At 47.2% G+C, this 18,250-nt stretch overlaps 1 protein-coding gene across 2 annotated transcripts in view; it reads left to right on the top strand.

Moving 5' to 3' along the window:
• WDR83 (WD repeat domain 83) overlaps positions 1-18,250 on the top strand; it is a 346,786-nt gene that overhangs the window by 244,661 nt on the left and 83,875 nt on the right. The gene's annotated exons all lie outside the window — the stretch shown is intronic.

Below are 18,250 nucleotides of genomic sequence, written 5' to 3'. Positions count from 1 at the left end.
ACGGATGCTACATCCCATAGACTGGGTGGATCATCTGGGATTCCTTTTGTTGGCCTGGGGTGAGAGTGAAAGGGGATGGAATATCCTCTGGATATAACGTTTTGTACCCATTAGTCTTCTGAGATATTTAGCCAGGCGCCTAGGTACAAAGACAAATGTCCCCTGACTGCCTCTAGTGCAGGACAGTTGGGCCTCCTTTCAGGAGCGCTGATAGGGTTTCCCAAGGAACTGATCCCTGTCACCCTGGATGCTCATCGTGCATACAGCTGCAGTAATCACAGATGGGTTTTCAGCCGTCAGGCGGTCCCTCGGTCGGCCGAATTCCAAAGTCTTGGTCCGGCGTCGGTTGTCGTCGCTTACTCTTCTGACGTCAGGAAGGCCAGAGTATATAAGACACAGCCGACGCCATGTTCTTCAGTCTTTTTTGCAGCGCGGTGCCCGAAGCAGAAGCAGTTCGCAAGTGCCGGTCGGCCAGCTCCTGAATTACGAAAATATTTGGAACCGAAGTCTTCACTAAAGCTAAATACCCCATTGGGGAAACTTTTCTTGCCTCAGACCGATGTCAGAAAAAGTTAATAATTGTATTTCTTGTGGGAAGCAAATACCGCATAAGGATTTCCATTCCCTTTGCATACCTTGTTTGGGCCCAGACCACGACGTCTCGGGCTGTCGCTTTTGCGCTTCCTTCAATAAACGCACTATCAAGCGTCGGGCGGAGTTCGCCCAACACTTTTTTGGTAAAGCTTTTGACTATAAAATGTCGTCAGACACTTCGACTACAGTTTTATCCAAAAAACGCAAGGAAAAGGACCGACACGCTAGACCAGCGGTCTCCACCGACACCACGCCGAAACAGGCTACACGTGCTCCGGTTCTCAGCGAGACGCCTTTGCAGTCCCTGACTACCGACGACACTCCTTTGGCGGTGTCTTCTGTACCCGAGACCGCTGGGTCATCGGCCCTTTCCCAGACTACAACCGAAGCCCCGGCTTCTGTCGAGCCTACTAATGTGGACAGATCCACCTCCACCCATGGTGTATTTAGGCCTTCATCTTCTTTCTCTATTAAGGCCTTTACTAAATCCAAAGCAGCTAGGCCTCACACTAGGCCTGCTGCTCAAGGCCCATCTCCTGGACCTATGCCTAAGAAGCAGATGCTTAAAATGGCTGAGGACCTAATAACTCTTATTAGAGGTTCTCAGCCCCCTCCTGACAAGAAACCCAGAGTGGAGGAAGAATCCCCCTCTTCTGATCAGGGATCCATTTTATCAGAACATTCTGATGCAGAGGAACACTCTTACTCTCCTTTTGAGGATTCGGATGCAGAACAGTCCATTCCTTCTGTATCCCCCCCTGAGGATTTTTCTTTTGGGGAAACCTTGCACACCTTGAGGGAACATTTCCAGTGGGAGGGCAAGACTTTTCAGATTCCAAGAAAAGGCTTAGGGAATTTCTTTGGTTACCTCAGCACAGACCTCTGGCTATACCCCCTGTTTTGGAGGTACTGGATGATGTATATTCGGAGGCTTGTCTTAATCCTGATTCTCTGCCTCCTGCACCAGTAAAGCCTGATAGATATTACAGAGTACCCAGTTCTCACCAATTTCTCTACAAAGGCCATAATACTGACCCTGAAACCATTTCTCAAGGCCCTAAGGGATTAAAGGCCTCCACTGCCAAAAATCCACTTCCTGCAGAAAGAGAATCTAGATCTCTAGAAAGGTGGGGTAAGAAGGTATACACCTCGGCCACCCTAGCCATGAGGGCCTTAAACTGCCAGTTTCATATGATTAAATATCAACAGTTCCTGTTATCACAATTAAAAAACAAAATGTCTCAACCTGAACAACCAGATTTAAAAGAGTTACAGGATATGATGCATAGTGCGGAACAAGTGGGTAAACACACCTTACAATGGGGTTATGATGCCCTAGAGGCCTCCAGTAGAGCGGCTGCTACAGGATCAGTCATTCGCAGACATGCCTGGCTTAGGGAACAAAATTTGCCTGATCATGTGAAAGCTAAACTTCTTGATGCTCCTTTACAAAAGGATGTACTTTTGGTACTAATGCTGAGGATATACTACGAAAATGGAAGAAAAAGCCAAATCTATGCAAACTGTCAAAGCTTTCTTACAGGTCCAGCCACCACGATTTAGCAGGAATTGGCCTTCAAAAAACTGGTCCTTTCCAGCCACTGACAAGCCCCAAAGAGGCAGATACAGACGCACAAGGGGCAGAGGGCAGTCACAAGGATCATATAGAGGCAGACAATGGCAATCTCCAGCACCAAGAGGTGGTGAAGACAGTGCACAACAATACAGGAAGCAAACCCAATGACTCCCTCATTTCTATGCCAAGCAAATCTCAGCTGGCAGCACCTTTGGGAGGGAAACTAGCATTATTTGAAAGCAATTGGCATACTGTCACAACAGACAAATGGATACTGGACATTATAAACAGAGGCTACAAATTTCAATTCCACACTCTTCCAAAAATGAGAGGCATGCCAAACCTACCACAAAATCAAAGGGTAGAGGCACAACTGCAAATTTCAAAGGTCCTAAACATGAGAGCTATACAAAAGGTACCTACGCACCAACAAGGTCAAGGTTTTTATTCAAGGCTCTTCCTGGTACCAAGAAAAGGAACCGACTGGAGACCCATTCTGGACTTATCCATCCTAAACACATTTCTACTCGTGCCAAAATTCAAGATGCTCACATTACAGCAACTTCTTCCCATGCTGGGCAAGGAGTTTTGGCTGGTAACATTGGACCTCAAGGAGGCATACCTGCATGTCCCAATCAGACAAAGCTGCAGAAGATACCTCAGATTTCTTGCAGGTTCAATCCACTATCAATTCTCTGCATTGCCCTTTGGCTTATCTACTGCCCAGAGTATTCACAAAGTGCCTGGCATCAGTGATTGCCTATTGCATACTTCAAGGGATACAAATTTACCCTTATCTGGACGACTGCCTGATCCAAGCGGACAGCAAACACATACTACTGGAACATCTGGCATATGTGACACGGTTACTACTTTCTCTGGGATACACCATCAACAAGGAGAAATCAAGGCTAACACCATCTCAGAAAATAACCTTCCTGGGTGCCAGCTTGGACACAAACACCCAGATGGCATACCTTACGCCAGAAAAACAAGGGCAATTATCTCAGTACTTCAAAGCACTAGCAAAAAGTACCAGGCTTACTGCAAGGAAAATCCTGCAGGCTCTGGGATTCATGGCATCTTGCATTCTTCTAATCCCATGTGCAAAACTGCATATGAGGAAACTCCAATGGTACCTAAAAAATCTATGGTCTCAACACAGTCACAGCTTGGAAGCAATTATACCAATAATTCCATGTCTACAAAAGGAATTTCTATGGTGGGCCCAAGCATGTCAAGTAAACACAGGCCTTCCTTTCTGCAAGCCTCAAGCAAAACAAGTCATAACCACAGACGCCTCAGATTACGCATGGGGGGCGCACATGAAGGACAGGTGCATTCAGGGCAGATGGTCCCAAAAGGAAAAGCACCTTCACATCAATCAAAAAGAAATGCGAGCAGTGATAAATGCAATTACAGCTTTCAAGGACTTCATGCATCCAGGTCAATTACTAATAAGAACAGACAACACCACAGTAATGTGGTACATAAACAAACAAGGAGGAACACACTCATACCCCTTGTGCAGACTAGCCATGACTCTTTGGAACTTGGCTCTAGAAAGACAAATCGAACTTCAGGCACAGTACTTGCCAGGACTGGAAAACACACTGGCAGACACTCTGAGCAGGAATATGACAGATCCACACGAATGGAAGCTACATCCACAGGTGTTTACGGAGATAATCCAAACGTGGGGGAGGCCAGACATAGATCTTTTTGCCTCCCACAGGAACCATCAACTGAAAAAGTTTTGCTCAAGGACCTTCCATCCAAAGGCCTGGAAAGTGGACGCCCTTTCATTCAGTTGGACAACATGGACAGTTTATGCATTCCCACCTCTGCCTCTTCTGCCCAAGGTGCTTTTGAAAGCAAGAACAGACAAACCGAAGATGATACTGATTGCTCCAGACTGGCCAAGGCAACATTGGTACCCACTCCTGAGGAGCCTAACACATACTCCTCCCTGGTCCCTGCCTCTAATACCTCTTCTGCTGACTCAGAACAGCTACAAAACCCTTCACAGTCAGCTGAAAACACTCAACCTTGCTGCATGGAAAATTCCTTAACACCACAACAGACCTTACTCTCCAAGGAGGTGCAGGATGTCATATTGGAGGCCAGAAGACCATCTACTAGAAAAGCTTACTCCGCAAAATGGAAGCGGTTTTGCTGTTGGAATGAGAAGAGGACAGGACCCTAGAAAATTGAACTTGCCTCACGTCTTACAGTACACCTAGCTGAACTGCTGAACAGTGGACTTTCTTTTTCTTCCATTAAAATACACGCCTCAGCCATTTCGGCAGAATTCAACACGGATCCTCCTTTATTCTCTCACCCACTCCTACGGCAGTTCCTCAGAGGGGCCAAGAATATAAGACCTCCAAGGAAGCAACCAATACCAGCCTGGGACCTTAATTACATACTAGAAAAACTAACATTGCCTCCTTTTGAACCTGCTGCCTCAACAGATCTGCAATATTTGTCCTGGAAAACAGCTTTCCTTCTGGCCATCACTTCAGCTCGTAGGGTTTCTGAATTACAGGCCCTCATGGCGGTGCAGCCCTTCCTCATCTTCCATCAGGATAGGGTTTCCCTTCGTACTAACCCATCTTTTATGCCAAAAGTGGTATCCAGGGTAGCCTTAAACCAAGCCATACACCTACCTACCTTTTATCCTAACCCTCAAAACAAAGGGGAAAGGCTGCTTCACTCTTTAGACATCCATAGGCAGTTACGTTACTATTTGGACAGAACAAAGTCCTTCAGGAAATCAGAACAACTTTTTGTGTCCTATGCCATAGGGGCTCAAGGGAATCCAGCTACCAAACAGACCATTTCAAAGTGGATTGGCCACTGCATACGATTTTGTTACTCCTATCATGGGAAACCTGTCCCTTCTGGTATCAGATCTCACTCCACCAGGGCCACAGCCACCTCTACAGCCTTCCTCAGAGGTGTGCCTACTAAGGATATTTTGGAGGCAGCCACTTGGAGTTCTGTACATACCTTCACAAAACACTACCACCTGCCCTTATATTCCAGAACAAGAGCAGGCTTTGCCACTGCTGTTTTGCAGGGCATTCTGGCTCAACCCAGTTCCTCATAGTACCCACCACCCTATGCATAGCTTTGGGACTCTACCCATCTGTGATTACTGCAGCTGTATGCACGATGAACATAGTACAGTTTTGTACCTACCATAAATGTAGATGTTCGAGTGCTAATACAGCTGCAGTACAGGTTTCCCTCCCTCCTTCCCCTCTTGGAAAGGGCATAAGGCCTAAAAACCTCTTTATACCTCCTGACTGGGTTATCCTGCTATGTTTTATTTGCTTGCATTTGTGGATAAGCTTTATTTATGTATTGCCTTCCTTTTGGGGGCACCTGACATCTGGGGCAAGAAAGACTGAAGAACATGGCGTCGGCTGTGTCTTATATACTCTGGCCTTCCTGACGTCAGAAGAGTAAGCGACGACAACCGACGCCGGACCAAGACTTTGGAATTCGGCCGACCGAGGGACCGCCTGAAGGCTGAAAACCCATCTGTGATTACTGCAGCTGTATTAGCACTCGAACATCTACATTTATGGTAGGTACAAAACTGTACTTTCTGCGGACCCTCTCTGCCACGTGGGCATCGTCTTCCACCATTGTCTTTCCCTCTGCCCCTGGAGGAGGCTTCACCTTGTGAATTCGGAAAGGCTCCTTGGGTCTTACGGAACCACATTTTCCTACCCCGTTGACCTTTGGGATAAGGTCTAGTAGGGGTAGAAAAATGGACGCCAATGGCAGATAGAGTCTTACTGTCTTGCTCACATCTGGTGAGGGTCTCTAACTTTTGGTCTAAATAAGGAGGAACCATCGAAGGGGGCATTCACAAATGACTTAAAAGGTTCTGCAAAAGAACATAAGCGCATCCAGGAATGTCTTCGCAAAACAATTCCTGTACCCACAGCGCTACTCGTTCCATCAGCTGCGTAAGACATTAGGCGCATGGAAGAGTTTACAATGGAATTGAGGGTAGCAAGCTGAGACGTCACTTTGTCTGCCACAGAGTTGTTTGCTGCACCCTGGAGAGTATCTCCAAGCTCCTTGAGGAGATCTCTCTCTAGTCGTGTGAAGTGGGTCAGGTAGTTCAATGACTGAAGTGCAAAGGTTGTAGAACTGAATATGTGCTTCCCGAATCTGTCCATTATCCTAGACTCTCTATTAGGAGGATGGACAGACATAGAAGTCTCCGACATCTCTTTTTTAGTGGCTGCCGCCACCACCATGGCATCATCTAGTATGGGTTTAGATAAAAAGTACTTATCATGGGGTGCTGAAATCTACTTGTTTGGCCTTCTAGGAACAGACTCCATAGAATCTGATGACTCCCATGCCCTTTGAGACAAAAGATCCATCAACTCATCGAAGGGCGGAGACACCCAAGAGGTGGAGGGTCGGGACCCGAAAGCCTTCACGACCACCGATTCATCCTCAGTAGGGTTTTGGGGCTGCCAGTCTCCCCTCTGCTTAAGGATCTCAAGGATATCCCTGAAGGAAATATCCTCAGAGGGGGACCTTGGGGACCCTTCCGATTCCTCCAAATCGGTGTCCGACGTGATGGATTCCTGAGGGGAATCCAGATGTCTTCTCTTACATAACCTCTTTCGAGAAACCTCCTCAGTGGGAATCTCTAGGGAGGTCTCGGAAGAGCAGGGTTCCCCCAAAGGGGCATCCTGAGGCTCTGGGTCCCTATGCTTAAGGTGAACCTGTGGAAGCGGAGAAGAAGCAGGTGCATTTCGGGAGGAGGTGGCCATAACAGAGGTTGTGGAAGTCCGAGGGGCAAAACCCTCCCCATGCATCGAAGGCCCCATGGCTCTGATGCAAGGAAGCACCTGGGTCCGAAGACACCGAGGACTCCTCCCGCACCAGAACCGCCAGCTCTGAGCCTGAGGTAGGAGCCAAACTCATCTGTGCCGATGCCCCAAGAAGGAGAGTCGGAACTGACATATCGGTTCTGCTCTCCCCCCTTGGAACCGATAGGAGAGTGTCAGCTCCCAGATTCCACCGCCAGAGCAGAGGGTATCAGGGTGGTCGGTACCAGCAGTTCAGAAGTGAGTGTCGGTACCGACGGCTCCACCAGTGACTGGCTGGCCTCCTCTGGCTTTGATGTTTTGGTTCAAGTTGGAGGAGGAGCAACAACAACAGGAGAGGTCTTGGTCGGTTCCGAAGCTGCTAGAGTCAAAACCGACAGCATTTTAGCAAGCACCGGATCCTGTAGAAGTCTCCGCACCACTTGGTCCACGTCCGAATTGGAGAGTCTGGAAGCCCGAGAGGAGACCACTGACGAAACCGGTGACCCCAGAATCGGGGACCTCAAAAGTAGGAGATATCGGTTCCAAAATTGGGGACCGGCTCCTACCAGCAACCTGAACGGTTAGTTCCAATGGCACTGGAGCCGAGACCATAGCCTTTTTAGATGTCTTCGGAACCGAAGAGCTCTTTGGAGCCGAACTAGCTGAAGATGCTGGAGAAGAGGGTTTTGGTTGATTCTGAGCAGAATCCAAATCTGTTTGGTAGGCAGACTTAATTAAACCCCGCTCTACCAGCTTACGCTTCCTTTCAGCTAACACCCTGGAGCTGAAGCCATGACAAATGGAGCAAACCTCCTGTAAGTACACCTCACCCAAACAGTACACACATGTAGAATGACCATCTGTAACTGACTACATTTGGGGCACCTCTGAAGTCCAGATTTAGCTTTTTTGGACATTGTAGCCAAAAATTAACCCGAACTATGTCCAAAGAAAAATGAGCCTCACCAGCTAAAGGTATTCAAAGGCAGCTATAACTCTTCTACTGTAATAGAAAAAAGCCTAACAGGTTAAGAAACAAAAAAAGCCAAGAAAAACGGCCAAGAGCCTAACCGGCTAACAAAAGAAAAATGCAGAAAACCGCAGCAAGCCTAACTAGGCTGGGATAGAGCTATAACACTTTCAGCAAAAAAAGGCCAATGGCCAACTTGAATAAACAGGGCCAAGCCCAAACCTAGAGCTAACACCCAAAAGGAGGAGGAAAAACTATCCACCCGGATACAAGTCCGAAAACGGACAACCAGAGCAAAGAACTATACCAACTGTGAAAACTATTAAGAAATTTTCAATAGAAATCGTAAACTTATCTCACCAATGGCCAAGAGCTGTAGGGAACACCCGATCAGTTGCAGCGGCAAACTAGATCTGGGGAATGTAGTGGTGCATTGTGGGAAAGGGCTTTGGCCTTGAGCTGTTTGAGACCTCGAGCTTTGCTATTTGGCCAACTCGGAGCCAATGATCGGCTCCGAACCCATCAGTAAGAATGAAGGCGAGATTGAACAACTTCACATCATACATTTGAGTAACACTGATTCATTTCAAAAAGCCCTCAGGCAAAACTCCACATAATCTGTTATACTTGGAATAGGTGACTCCGTAGTGAGACACACACATGCACTATTCATGAGGTTGTGCAAGGAGAGGGTCAATGTAAGTTGCCTGTGTGAAGGAATAAGTAAGTAGGTAAATAAATAAGTAGAAGAAAGTTGAAACACTTGGTGTAGAACGAACTGAGCATGTCAGAAGAAAGAGTATGTGGTCAGTAACTTTTAACCATGCCAGCAGATTCTTTTAAGCAGTAAACAATACATATTATGGTCTGCGCATGTTTATGTATTTTGCTGAAACTGCTAGATAATTGGAATATAAATGGGTTAAACATCAGCTAGGCTGCTTAAGACTGCATTCCTTTTAGTTTTAAATAGGAAAGTTTGTCTGCTGTAACATTATTAATGCTGAGTTGGGAAAAGGATGTTTTAACTAACCTAGTTTTAGGACATTGACATATTTCATTTTAGATATGTAGTACTGTTCTAATGAATAACTACATTTACAGATCTTGGTGGTAAACAACCTTTTATTGTATACTGGCAGTGGCCTGATAGATAACACTTATTTTCACTTGTATTTTCTTATACAAATAGCTGGACTTGTTTGTTCGGGGAGACATTACTGACTCTGGTTCTGTCTCCCACGTGTAATTTCTAAAAAATGTTGAAACTCTGTCAAGACTGCGTATTTATTTATTTAATTATTTTTTTTTTAATTTCCTTAATACTTATTAGGTGCCAGGATTCACCACATTACTAAGACATCATGTCCTTGCTGCACAAGTACGTGTGTGACACAGTCATATTACACAAGTGTACATGACTTGAGACATACCTCCCTGGACTGCATGAAGAGAGGCATGATGCTCTCAGAATTCATGTGTCTGAACCTAGCCGTGAGCATCATTCGACCATCGCAAACAATCATATATAATGCCTTACTGCACTTCACAGCAAGTATGAACCTACCCTGAGCAGCATTCGCCCATCACAAGAATGATATATATAATGCATTGCTGCACTCACAGCAGGTATGAACCTAGCCTTGAGCAGCATTCGACCATCACAAAGAGTGATATATATAATGCCTTACTGCACTCACAGCAGGTATGAACCTAGCCTTGAGCAGCATTCGACCATCACAAGAATGATATATATAATGCCTTACTGCACTCACAGAAGGTATGAACCTACCCTGAGCAGCATTCGCCCATCACAAAGAGCGATATATATAATGCATTGCTGCACTCGCAGCAGGTATGAACCAAGCTTTGAGCAGCATTCGACCATCACAAAGAATGATATATATAATACATTAGTGCACTCACAGCAGGTATGAACCTAGCCTTGAGCAGCATTCGACCATCACAAAGAGTGATATATATAATGCCTTACTGCACTCACAGCAGGTATGAACCAAGCTTTGAGCAGCATTCGACCATCACAAAGAGTGATATATATAATGCCTTACTGCACTCACAGCAGGTATGAACCAAGCTTTGAGCAGCATTCGACCATCACAAAGAATGATATATATAATACATTAGTGCACTCACAGCAGGTATGAACTCAGCCTTGAGCAGTATTCGACCATCACAAGAATGATATATATAATGCCTTACTGCACTCAGAGCGGGTATGATCCTAGCCTTGAGCAGCATTTGATCATCACAAAGAATGATGCCACAGTACAAACAAAAGAATATTGTTTTGAACAACTGGCTTACCTTCTTGTGTCATTCAAAGGGAGGTGCAATTTGTGTCATCCTGGAAGGAGGTGGTAGATAGTCTTAACTGCTTTGCTAGGGATGGCTTGTCCTCCCAAGGCTTTCATCTAGTGGCTAAATTCTTGTCCACCCAGTAGTGCCTTTTTAGACCATGTCAGTCTTCTAAAGCTTCCAACATAACCAAACAGAATCTGGATAACATTAAGGTATTGCTATTCAGTTCTAGGAGCCTTAACAAAAAACTCCACTCCCTATAAGCACTCAGGAACCTTAAAAAAACTCCACTCTCTATAAGCACTCCTCAACCCACAAAACAAAAATATGTGTTATCATCACAAAGACCTGGTTCAAGACCAACAAAAGCACTCCATCGATGCTGGGTTTCAATACCCATCATACTTTCAAGCCCACCACTTTAGACAAAGGCTACTAAAGCCAGTGGCATCTTTATATTCTTATAAAGCATTTCACCTCCAGACTCATTACTCATCCAACTTCTTGTTATCAAAACCCCTTATCGTATCACAGCTAATTGTAGGATCCTTCCTTTATTCCATACCTCCTACTTGATTAGTATGAATCCTTATATATTAAACCCAATATCATTCAACTGCCCCTCCATAAACTGGGAGACATGTACATCCTCAAACATGGATGCTCAGAAAATCTGAAGTAGTCAACTTCATTTGCTCAGCAACCTGTGGGTAACGGATCTGATTCGGATCCGAGCTGGCAGCTTTTCAAGCTAAAAGATCCGAGCTACCCTCCCCTACCCATAATGCCCTGCCATTTCCCTCTAACTCTCGGATCTCGTTTGCCGTGGCTTCCATAAGCTTCTCAGAATGAGCTCCGGGGGTAGTACTGAGTTTAGCATTTAAATCTTGAATTTATGTCAAACTTTCTCTAACTTTGTGTGTGTGAACTCCCTCTTATCTTTCTAGCCTTTTTTGGGTAGTTCTTTTAACTTTTTGGTTGTTAGATTTATTCCCCTCCCCCCTCTGCGTGTGTGAAAGTGTGTGCTTGTGGGCCTATTTTTTCCTCTTCTATAATGGCTGAAGGACCTAAAGCCATTTTCTCTAAATGTACCGAGTGTGGCCATAAGCTGTCCCCAGCGGATGGCCACACTCTGTGTGTCCTGTGCCTGGGGGTTGATCACCTCTCCTCGGGCTGCACTATTTGTGCAGCCTTCAACCCCAGGGCTTTGAAAGATAGGAGGTCGAAGCTTATTCTGGTGGGCCTTTTGCCCCCGACTCTGCTTCGTCCTCCTCAGTGGTGCCAGCCGCGGCTGCCCCACCTGCCGCTCCTGATCCCCTGGCCGGGACTCAACCTCCCCCGCTAGCCCAGGAGAAAAGGGATGGCAGAAAGAAGGATAAAAAGGATAGGGAGAGAGAGAAAGAAAGGCATCGCAGCCACAAGAGGCGGCCCGACTCAACCCCTTCGGCACCACCGTCCAAACAGCTTGCCTCTCCCCTTAAGGTCTCTGGGCCTTCCCCCTCCCGGCTCCATTCTCCACGCTTCTCCCCGGAGCTGGAGGAGGAGACCCGGTCACCTTCGAGGTCATGTAGGCGGCCTTCCCGGCCGGCTTCGGTGGCCTCGTCTAGATCCACCAGAAGTTTATTGGACCCAGATATGGACCGGATGATGCGTCGATTTCTCCAGGCCCAGATGCAGATGGGAGTGCTCTTGCCTCCCCCTCCCCCTGCGGGGGAGCTCGACACCTTTTTTCGCCCCCATTGCTTCATCTCCGACCCGCTTTTGGGGTTCAGAGCGGTCAGATCCGACTAGCTTCGGAGCCGGGGTAGGGTCGACGCTGAAAGCGTTTCCTACTTCGGCGCCGACTGTACCCTCGAGTCTGTTGGATCCGTTTTCGGATCTGAGCTCTCGGGGCCGTGAGCTGAGCGTCGGATCTGGAGGGGTCAGTGGGCCTTCGGCTCCGTTAAGGTCGGGGCACACTACCCTTTTGGATCCGATCGGGTCACCTTCAGCGCCGGTCCGCACGTCGGATCCAAGGGGACTGCTTTCGGATCCAAGGGAAAGCAGTTCCCCCTCGGCATTCGACGTCATGGAGAGGGTTCTTTCGAGGGATTCGAGGCTCCAGGCTCTTGCTATGGATCCACCTGCCATTCCCACTCAGACAGGCCTATCTTCCAGCATCAGGCCCCAGGGACAGCCTGTGCCTATGTCCCAGATTGTTCCCGTAGAGGAACAGGACATTGTTGGTGAGGCCTCTTCGGACAGCCCCCCCCAAGGAGGTCCCTCACAAATGAAAGTGCAAGAGGAGGCACTTGGACTCACACGAGTCTCTCATGGAGGACACAGACTTAGAGGAAGGGAAAGGTTCCCCAAGGTCACCCCCTGAAGAAGTCTCCTTCGGAGACATTATGGAAATGTTACGCATTAGAGGGGGGTGGTCTGCCCAAAAACCTTCCTCGGATGAGTCTATGTTTCTGGAGACGTTTGACGCAGACCCATCTACCTCTTGGGTGTCCCCACCGACCCCCTGGTAGACCTCATAACTACCAGGGCATGGAAGGAGCCGGACACTGTCGAGCCAATACCCAAGAGACCAGACAGGATCCTCAGCCCTCCCACCGACAGGACAGTTTGGAGCAAGGGTGCCCAGTGGATGCCATGGTGGTGGCGGCTGCCACTAAAAAGGAATTAGCACAGGAGAGTTCCTCGGTGCATCCTCCAGACAAGGAATCTTGGATGATGGACCGCTTGGGAAAGCGGATGTTCTCTTCAGCGACTTTCTCTGTAAGGTCACTGAATTATATGGCACATGTGATTCAGCTCCAGTGGGACCTGATTAAAGAGTACGCTGGGTCACCCCCAGAGTCCATGTTGGCAGAGGACAAGCGGACCTTCTCAGCTCAAATGGCCACTCTCAAGTCAATCACCAACACATCTGTGCGGCTTCTCTCCCATGCTATGGAGGGAGTGGCTAGAGCAGAACGGGCGTCATCTTACGTAGACAGGCCTGGCTCCATCTCTGTGATTTTGCGGAACCCTTCAAGGCGTCCTTCGCGAATGCCCCTTTTGACGGTTCTACGCTCTTCGGCAAAACCGTCCGCTATACGCTCCTCCAGAACGAGAAAGACGGGAAGATGTGGTCTGCCATCAGCATCCGCTTCTCGGCTCCTCAGAGGTCCTACTCCAGGAACCAAAGAGGACAAAAGAAGATGTGGTTCCGGAAAGCTCAAAAATCCCATTCCGCTCCGGATCCCTCGTCCTTCAGAGGCAGAGGAGGACAGGGTGGATGCCGACCCAGAGGCAGAGGGGGTCCGAAGAATTTTGTGTCAAGAGAACCTTTTTTGGATTGACCCGCACAGCAGCCTTGAGAGGTTGCCCGACTGCTCCTCTCTGGAGGCAGTCGGGGGGGGGGGTGCTTCTCGGAATACCTAGCGAAATGGGAGTCCATTACGACAGATTGCTGGGTGCTCCAAATCATATCCAGAGGCTATTCAATTCCTTTCTATCTGACCCTCCCCGATGTTCCAACCGATCAGCGGGAGGCAGCAGAATCAGAAATTCGAGGGCTGCTAAGAAAAAGAGCTAACCAGCGCGTCCCCGTCCCCCCCCGAACAATCCGGATCAGGCTTTTACTCCAGGTTCTTTTTGATGCCAAAAAAGACGGGGGACTTACGACCCATTCTCGACCTGTCCACACTGAACCTGTCAGTCACCAAAGAAAAATTCCGGATGGTCACTATTCAATCCATTCTCCCACTTATGCAGGAGAACGATTGGATGTGCTCGATAGACTTCAAGGATATGTACTACCACATTCTGATGGACAGATGATCCAGAAGGTTCCTCCGCTTTCGGCTGGGAGCCAGCCATTATCAGTTCAGGGTCCTACCCTTTGGTTTCAGCACAGCCCCCAGGGTGTTCACCAAGGTCATGGCAGTTGTAGGGGCCCACCTGAGGCTTCAGGGAATACAGGTCTTTCCGTACCTGGACGACAAGCTCCTAACCGCCCCCACCAGGCATCAACTCTGCTCAGGCAGGGACTACTTCTTACACCTAGCCCGCCACTTAGGCATCACGATAAACCACCAGAAATCCTCCCTTCAACCTACTCAAATTTTGGAATTCATAGGGGCCAGGATAGACACTACACAATCCAGAGTCTTTCTGACAGCGGACAGACTTAGCAGTCTAAGCCTTCACATTCTAGACCTCTTACAATCGTCAGCTCCCCCAGCGGAACTAGTCCTGAGGGCCCTGGGATCCATTGCAGCGGCCATCAATCTGTCACCCTTCGCTCGCCTGAAGATGAGAATCCTTTAATGGACATTGCAAGTTCAATGGTCCATTCTTTTTCACCCCCTGTCTACACCTATTCCCCTCAGCAGGATTTGCAGGGAGTCACTTCTTTGGTGGCTCCACTCCAGAGATCTCCGAGAGGGCCGCCCCTTCATTATACCCCCTCCCCAAGTCACGGTGACCACGGACGCATCTCTCCTTGGGTGGGGAGCATTGCATGGGCAGATCCGTCCAAGGCACGTGGACTTTCACAGAGACCTCACTGCATATCATTGTCCTGGAGATGAGGGAGGTGCTTCCAGCGTTGCAGGCTCTCCATCCCCTTCTTTCTCCAGGAACTATTGCACTTCAAACAGACATGTCGGTAGTCTGGTACATAAACAAACAGGGGGGGAACCAGATCCTATCCACTTTGCAGGGAGGCAGTGAGAGTATGGAAATGGGCGATATCCACCAACCGCTTTCTCATAGCAACGCACATCCCGGGTTGGTCAAACATCTTGGCTGACAGGTTGAGTCGAATGATCCTCTCACCTTACAAGTGGTCTCTGAACCCAGCAGTAGCAAAACAAATCTTCCTCTAATGGAGTCAACCTTGCTGCGATCTCTTCATCTCGCCTTCAAACACAAAGTGCAGCGAGTTCTTCACTCTGATTCCCCCACCAGGGGAAGCCCCCAGAGACGCTCTATGCTTGGCCATCCGGTCTTCTGTGTGCTTATCCTCCTCTTCCATTGATGACAAAATTCTTGCAGAAAGCTCATCGGTTGGGAAGCAGAGTTATCGTCAAAGCCCCATTCTGGCCTCATCAAACCTGGTTCCCTTACCTGCGGTCTCATCTAGTACATCCTCCCTGGATTTTAGATCCCAATCCGGATCTGATCTCTCATCCTTTAGGATTGAAGACCCCCGACCTGGACTACCTCAAGCTCTCAGCTTGGTTGATCCAGTTCCCTTAATGGCTAGGACTCCCGGTATATCTTTCTCGGTTAAGGCCATCCTGGTGGCCGCCCATAAACTGTCTACCAGGAAAATCTACAAGAGTAAATGGAAACGTTTCTCTGTCTGGGCGGAGCACAGGAACATAGACACCTTCACGGCTCCTATCCCAGCAGTTCTAGACTTTCTTTCTCATACTTTTGATCAAGGAGCTAGTGCTTCTACTATTAAAGTTCAGTTGGCAGCTATTTCCAACTACCACGTTGGAAACAGTTCAGGGCCTCTAGCGTCCTCCAAGATATGCAAAACATTCATGAAAGGAACCTTTTTGTTAAGACTCCCTATTAAAGAAGTGGTGCCTCCATGGGATCTTACCCTAGTTCTTCAAGCTCTGACTGGGCCTCCTTTTGAACCCGCGGCTTCAGTCAACATAAAATATGTATCTTGGAAGATGGCCTTTCTGATTGCCATTACTTCTGCTAGAAGGATATCAGAGCTTCACGCTCTTTGCAGTTAACCTCCATACATCATCTTTCATAAAGACAGGGTCTCCCACAGGACTAATCCCTCTTTTCTGCCCAAAGTGGCTTCAGAAGCCAACATCAACCAGTCCATCAATCTACCTGTCTTCTTTCCAAATTTCCAAAACAAAGGAGAATACAGACTTCATTGTCTGGTTGTTCACAGACAGTTACGTTTTTACTTAAACAGAATAACAGAATAGCAGATCTTCGAAAATCTGATCAACTTTTTGTTTCCTTTGCAAAATCCTGTCTGGGGAAGCCAGTCATTAAAGTAACCTTAGGTAGATGGATTTCCCAGTGCATTCTCCTGGCATGCAAAAGTTCTGGTCGTCCTGAGCCCCTGAGAGTGCGAGCCCATTCTACCCGATCTATGGCTACTTCTGCTGCTTTCTGGTCAAGGGTTTCTTTGGATGACATTTTCTCAGCAGCTACTTGGGCTTCCTCTCATACCTTTATTACACACTATAAATTGGATTTAATATCCAGAGGACGTGCATCGTTTGGCTCCGCAGTGCTCCGGAATATCCTTCCATAAGGGCCTCCCAAGTTGCTGGTAGCTGGGGACTCTGTCCCACAGGATGCTGAGCAAATGAAGTTGACTACTTCAGATAAAGAAGTTATGTACTCACCATAACGTTCCATCTGAGTAGGTAACTTCATTTGTCTGCAACTAACCGTCCCTCCATCCCCCGGACCCTTAGTTCGTTATCAAAGGATCAGGATATGTCTTCGTTCAGTTGACATCACTGAAACGTATTGTAACCCTTTATAGGTTATAGATTTTCCTATTGCCTTTTTTTTCTGGCAAACTCGATCTGAGGGTTAGAGGGAGATGGCAGGGCATTATGGGTAGGGGGAGGAGCTTGGATCTTTTAGCTTGGAAAGCTGCCGGCTCGGATCTGAATTGGATCCGATACCCACAGGTTGCAGACAAATGAAGTTACCTACTCAGATGGAACGTTATGGTGAGTACATAACTTCTTTTTTCTGGACTTCATCAATACAGACTCCCTGGATCACTTTTTTCACACCTCTAGGCAGGAGCAACAAAACCCTGGATTTGGTCCTTACCAATGTGGGGCAGGTTTGTCGTCTACCAATTGTATCTTCCTCCCTGGTCAAATTAGACTACAAATTAGTCACTTTCTCCATAAGACTGGAACCTGAAGCAACTTCGAATACATAGGTATTTAGAGATTATGCAAAGGCTAATCTACTAAAACTGAGCAATAGCCTGGCTAAATTCAAAAGCCCCTTCGGTCTTGATGCTTGCACTGCTTATGTGGAATCCTTTAGTATTCTATGTACATATAAATATCTACATTGATACATCTGTCCCCAAAGAAATAAATACAGTGACATTCAAAAATAATCCCGTATGGTGCAATCCTAATATAAACAGACTCCGTAACATGCAAAAATAAATTTAACTCAAGATGCCAAAAATGCTTTTGCTAAACTAATCAAGGAACTTCTGACCCTAATCAAATAAACTGAGACAGATGCAAGGGAAAAAATAGCTGCCCAGCTGAGGGATAAGCACAATGCTTTCTTTAACCAAGTTAGAAACCTAAGAAACAATGGCCAGCACTATGCAGAGCTACTGCTAAGTGATTTCACATACTCAGAAGGCATCACCAATCTGCTAGCAGACAAATTTACTTCAAACCTCTCTTCCCCTGTCCTCTCCAGTATTCTCAGATTGGATACCTGCACCTATATACCCATACCTCTCCTCAAATCTCCGAAGAACAAGCCCTCAAGGTGCCAAGGCCAAGACCACAATTTCTGTGGGGCTGGGCAACATATCAGGCTGAAGCATGACATATTGGACTCTCTACAGGGGCTATTCAATATCAGCCTCAAAACAGGCTTTGTGCCTAATGAATGGAGAACAGCAACAGTCATTCCCTTACACAAGGTAAGTCTTCAACAGACCTGGGTAGTTAGAGACCCATAAGCCTGACCAGTCTCATCTCTAAGGCTATAGAAAATATATTATGTAATTAATAATTAAGGATTTAGATAATGTACAGACTCTCAACCCAAGCCAATTTGAATTCATCAAAGACAGATCCTTGAAATTTAACCTGGTTGACTTTTTTGAAAAGGTTACTATAGGAATGGATGAGGGTAAACCATTGCACACTGTATGTTTAGACCTCACAAAGATGTCTGATACCATTTCATATTCTGCTATCATAGATT

This window comes from Protopterus annectens, chromosome 9.part0 (genome assembly GCF_019279795.1).
Source record: "Protopterus annectens isolate FY-2018-M chromosome 9.part0, PAN1.0, whole genome shotgun sequence".
Classification (NCBI taxonomy): domain Eukaryota; kingdom Metazoa; phylum Chordata; order Ceratodontiformes; family Protopteridae; genus Protopterus; species Protopterus annectens.
Note: the sequence above shows the minus strand (reverse complement) of the source record. Positions and strands in the feature narration are given on the sequence as shown.